Source organism: Nerophis lumbriciformis, linkage group LG30 (genome assembly GCF_033978685.3).
Source record: "Nerophis lumbriciformis linkage group LG30, RoL_Nlum_v2.1, whole genome shotgun sequence".
Classification (NCBI taxonomy): Eukaryota; Metazoa; Chordata; class Actinopteri; order Syngnathiformes; family Syngnathidae; genus Nerophis; species Nerophis lumbriciformis.
In genome coordinates this window covers 10,150,067-10,156,307 of record NC_084577.2, presented here as the reverse complement: position 1 = coordinate 10,156,307, position 6,241 = coordinate 10,150,067, and positions in this window count along the sequence as shown.

Genomic DNA, 6,241 nt, shown 5'->3' with positions numbered 1-6,241 from the left:
ATATTATGGATCATATACAAAGAAAAAACATCGAAGCAATTGTCATAAGTGTGGATGCTGAAAAGGCCTTTGATTCGGTCAATTGGAATTTTCTTTACAGAGTTCTATATAAATTTGGCTTTCAGTATACAATGTTTAAAACTATACAGGCACTATATAACAATCCTACTGCTAGAATTAAAGTCAATGGATCCTTATCAAACCGTTTTGCCCTAGAAAGGGTCTCTAGACAGGGATGTGCATGGTCACCATTACTCTTTGCATTATATCTGGAGTCATTAGCTCAGTTTATCAGACAGAATGAAGATATTAAGGGAATCATGATTAAAGGAAGAGAGTATAAATTGGCCTGCTATGCGGATGACATTTTGGTTTATCTCGGACACCCAACATACTCGCTCCCTAAATTAATGCAATCATTTGAACTGTATGGTCAACTATCAGGATATAAAATCAATATAGGTAAAACCCATTTACTCTCATATAATTATAACCCACCAGGGGAAATCAGAAGTAGTTACCCTCTGATATGGCAAACAGTATCTTTTAAATACTTGGGCATTAATTTGTCAAAAGATCTAACAAAATTATCACAATACAATTATCTACCCATACATAATAAAATAAAAGATGACATAGCAAGATGGAACTTAATTCCTTTTCGTAGCCTTAGTTCTAGAATTGATTCCATTAAAATGAATGTACTGCCAAGACTGCTATACCTATTTCAAACCCTGCCAATAGAGATTAACCAAAACCAATTCAATGAATGGGACAAAATGCTATCAAGGTATATATGGCAAAATAAAAGGCCAAGAATTCATCTCAAAACTTTACAATTGGTCAAACAAAAAGGAGGATGGGGTTTACCTTGCCTCCGATATTACTATTTTGCAGCCCAGATGAGAGCAGCGATATGCTGGTACAACCCGTCATATATAACCGCTCAATGGAAAATGATTGAAGAAGAAATGCCCCCCATCCCTATACAAGCAATCCTGGCGGATAGCAATTTACAAACCCACATAAATAACATTGATAACCCATGGGTGAAATGGACCCTTAAAGTGTGGGAAATGATTACAAAGAAATACAAACTCGAGAGTGATATTGCAGTTCTTAAATAGTGTGCCTATGATACAGAGTTTACACCTAATAAATTAGACTCAAGATTTAAGGACTGGATATCTAAGGGTATAACAGCTTTATGTAGTGTAATGAAAGATACAAAAATGCTTAGTTTTGAAACTATTAAAAGGACATATATATTAGAAAACCAAGACTTCTATCGATATTTGCAGTTGCGGCATTTTGTTAATATGAAGATGAAAAGTGTCACAAAGACGAGTATATGTTTGATTGAACTGTTTACAAAAGCCTACAATTCAGAAATTATTGATAGAACTATTTCATGCTTGTATAAGGGTCTGTTGAATATGAAATCATATTCAACTTCATATATTAAAACAAAATGGGAGAAGGAAGGAGGGATAACTATATCTGAGGAAGAATGGACAATAATATGGAAATATCAATGGAGTTGTACCAGCTCACCCAAGTGGAGGGAGTTTGGCTGGAAAAGTTTGATCAGATTTTTTATTACACCTTCTCAGAAGTCTCACTATGATAACAACTCCCCTGCCTGCTGGAGAAATTGTGGGAATTCAAATGCAAATCACTACCATGTTTTCTGGGACTGCTGCACCATAAAGCAGTGGTTCTCAACCTTTTTCCAGTGATGTACCCCCTAAGAACATTTTTTTAATTCAAGTACCCCCTAATCAGAGCAAAGCATTTTTGGTTGAAAAAAAGAGATACAGAAGTAAAATACAGCACTATGTCATCAGTTTCTGACTGATTAAATTGTATAACAGTGCAAAATGTTGCTCATTTGTAGTGGTCTTTCTTGAACTATTTGGAAAAAAACAACAAAAAAAAACTAAAAACTTGTTGAAAAATAAACAAGTGATTCAATTATAAATAAAGATTTCTACACATAGAAGTAATCATCAACTTAAAGTGCCCTCTTTGGGGATTGTAATAGAGATCCATCTGGATTCATGAACTTAATTCTAAACATTTCTTCACAAAAAAAGAAATCTTTAACATCAATATTTATGGAACATGGCCACAAAAAATCTAGCTGTCAACACTGAATATTGCATTGTTGCATTGTAATGTATGGAATAGCCTACTTGATTTGATGTTCAGTTTATGAACTTACATTCATATTGTGTTGAAGTATTATTCAATAAATATATTTATAAAGGATTTTTGAATTGTTGTTATTTTTAGAATATTTAAAAAAAAATCTCACGTACCCCTTGGCATACCTTCCAGTACCCCCAGGGGTACGCATACCCCCATTTGAGAACCACTGCCATAAAGGACTATTGGAAAGAGATACACCAAGCTCTACAGGATATTTTCAAACGTGAAATACCCCTCGAAAGTAAAAATTTGTTTTTTGGACATGTACCTCAGGACTGGCTGAAGAAAGATAAACACTTAATGAATATCCTACTGGTGGCTTGTAAAAAGACCATTACTAGGAAATGGATATCCCAGGAGAGCCCAAATTTGAAGCAATGGATGGAAACAACAATGGACATATATAAAATGGAGAAAATAACCGCCTTTATTAATTATAAATTGGAGAAATTTACTTCATACTGGGAAAATTGGGTCAATTATGTCACGCCCCATAAACCTGACTTTAATTTTTCGAATTAGTGATTGTATTGCCAAAAAAAAAAAAAAGGGATTACTCCCTACAAGTGTATATGTATGTATGCATATATATGTTATTATATATTTATATATATATATATGTATGAGTGGGTATATATATATATATATATATATATATATATATATATATATATATATATATATGTATGTGTGGGGGAAAAAAATCACAAGACTACTTCATCTCCACAGGCCTGTTTCATGAGGGGTTCCCTCAATCATCAGGAGATGATTGAGGGAACCCCTCATGAAACAGGCCTGTAGAGATGAAGTAGTCTTGTGATTTTTTTCCCCCCACATATACATATATTGCGCTCTACTACGGTATCGAGCACTATTTTTTGGATAACCTTATTAAGACATATATATATATATATATATATATATATATATATATATATATATATATATATATATATATATATGTATATATATATATATATATATATATATACATGTATGTGTGGGAAAAAAAATCACAAGACTATTTCATCTCTACAGGCCTGTTTCATGAGGGGGGGTTCCCTCAATCATCAGGAGATTTTAATGGGTGCATTCACATACCATGGTTTATATAGGGCACAGAATATATATATATATATATATATATATATATATAGGTATCTGTTTATATTTTATTTCTGATTACTATTATTATTAATGTATTATTATGTATGTTGTTTATTATTATTATGTATGTTGTTTATTTTATGTTTTTTCTTTCTTTCTTTGTTTATTTAATTGATGTATTTGTAGATATTACTTTGTTTTTTTGTTGTTTATTTCTTTTTTGGGGGGGGGTGAGTGGTATGGGAGGGATATAAACACAAATATTTTGACATTTAGGGCAGACAATAGATATATGATTGATGTGAATATGATGAATATTTATAATGATAGGAATGTCTGATGCTGGATGTCAATTAAAAAAAAAAAGAAAAAAAAAATGTAGTGGGTTTAATAGCCCATTGAGTGTTGGGAGGGAGTGGGAAGCGGGGGAGAATCAAGGAACACAACAAATAAGCTGCGTTTGGTAATTTTAACGTGAAATAAATTATATCGATATTAAGATATTTTCTTAATTCATATCTTGTTTAAAAATATATCGATATATCTTACAAACTCGGTATATCACCCAGACCTACCAAATAATCCACAAAAGTTATATATACACATTTTTAAAAAAAACAACTAGAAAACAAACAAAAAAACACAAAAAAACATGCATCAGTCAAATAAGTACAGGCAAATATTGACATGAAGTCATAGACAACTGGACTCCGAATTGTCCCAAACACTCTGCAGCCATACACAAAAGCAGACATAAGGCTACCTTTCAAATACTTTTCAATCGGTGTTACATTTGAGATCAGTCTCTTTTACATATTTTAGGAAACCACAATACTTGATGAAACTTCACAAAACAATTTTCAATGTCAGTCTAATTTTCTTCAATTTAAGGAAATAAAGTATATTTCCGTGGCAGGGAAGCGCTGTTGCCTTCCACTTTAGCACAGTGAGTCTTAGAACCAACAAAGTAGTAAATGCTACAAGTTATTTTTAGATTTGCTAAGAGAAGATGACAGAGAGGCTACCCTAAATAGTCTGCTTAGAAGATTTGGTTCAATATTTTTGCCTATTAACAAAGACAAAGTATTTAAAATTTCAGTCCAATAACTGCACAGGGATGAGCAAAGCTAAAACATCGGTATTAGGTCGACTGGAGACTGTTGACACTGATCACATAATACCGATATTCTGTCATACATCTTAACCTCACAATAAGAACGTCCTGGGTTCGATCCCCGGGCTCGGGGTCTTTCTGTGTGACTGCGTGTGTCCTCCGGGTACTCCAGCTTCCTGTGTGAATGTTGTCAGTCTATCTGTGTTGGCCCTGCGATGAGGTGCCGATTGTCAAGAGTGTACCTCACCTTCCGCCCGGGTGCAGCTTGGATAAGCTCCAGCACCCCCCGCGACCCAGAGAGCGGTAGAAAAGGATGGATGGATGAACATCTTAGGCCATGTCTACACTAAGTCGTTTAAACCCTTAAACGAATAATTATTTAGTCTAAGCCCCGTTTCAGCCACACTAAACCAGCGTTTAAGGCCCCCCTCCTTGGACACATTTTTACACGGCTAAGTGTGCTGTGTATTTCTTGACTCTCCGGCACTTAGCTTTGTATGGACTCATTGATCGTTTACAAACTAAGTTCGGAGAGGTAGTGACGCCAGAAAGACCGCGCTCCACACAGGAAGTGACGTCCTAAAGAAAGCGCCACAGCCAGCTTCATAATAAAGCAGTTTCGTAACTCGGAGCTAAACACTGGAAATATGAAGGCGAGTCATCCAGACATGCCAGTGTTTCTCAATCCGTCTGTACAGACGCTTGTGGAAATCACACATGAATACCTTAAGAGAAAGCGATTGCAGCTATTTTGGATACAACACTTCTCAGACGGCAAGAAAACTTTCCAATGTCCAGGTCAGCTGGGATTCTACTTAGCGAAAAACTTTGTCCATTTGTCGAAGGAGAAACAACATGATTGCGAGCTCCCGTGGATGTGAGAAAAAAGGTAGCGTGTGCTTTGTATTACCTGGCCGACGAGGGAATAATACAGAAAACGGCGAATACTTTTGGACTGGCAAAGCAGACTGTATCCGTTATTGTCCGCCATGTATGTCGCGGACTCAAAGTCTGGGTCCAGAGTATATAAAGTCACCAAAAACTAATGGACAATGAAGGTGAAGGCAAAAGAGTGAGGAATGTCCTGACCAGATATCTACATCCCTAGATTGATTGTGTAAAATGTTCTTTATCACATTGTTTACACGTCTAATAAAGATTTGATTAATTTTTGATGGCTCAGGTGTGATTCACTACAATAGGGCATTGTTGTGTGTGGACACGGATAAGGTTAGGTGGGATTTACCCTGGATAAACGGGGCCTCAGCCAGCTGGACCTAGGTACGATGTATTAGCTTGCATTGAATAAGGCTGTGTCGAGCACAAATAAAAAACTTATGAACTCTTTCTTAAAATCTCTGTCCAGCTCTCCTCAGATGGGGTCACTCCTAAGTTACACTCCTGAATAGAGATGTCCGATAATGGCTTTTTTGCCGATATCCGATATTCAGATATTGTCCAACTCGTAATTACCGATTCCGATATCAACCGATACCGATATATACAGTTGTGGAATTAACACATTATTATGCCTAATTTTGTTGTGATGCCCTGCTGGATGCATTGAAGTGAAGTGAATTATATTTATATAGCGCTTTTTCTCAAGTCGGGACGGTGTGGCGCAGTGGAAGAGTGGCCGTGCGCGACCCGAGGGTCCCAGGTTCAATCCCCACCTAGTACCAACCTCGTCATGTCCGTTGTGTCCTGAGCAAGACACTTCACCCTTGCTCCTGATGGGTGCTGGTTAGCGCCTTGCATGGCAGCTCCCTCCATCAGTGTGTGAATGTGTGTGTGAATGGGTAAATGTGG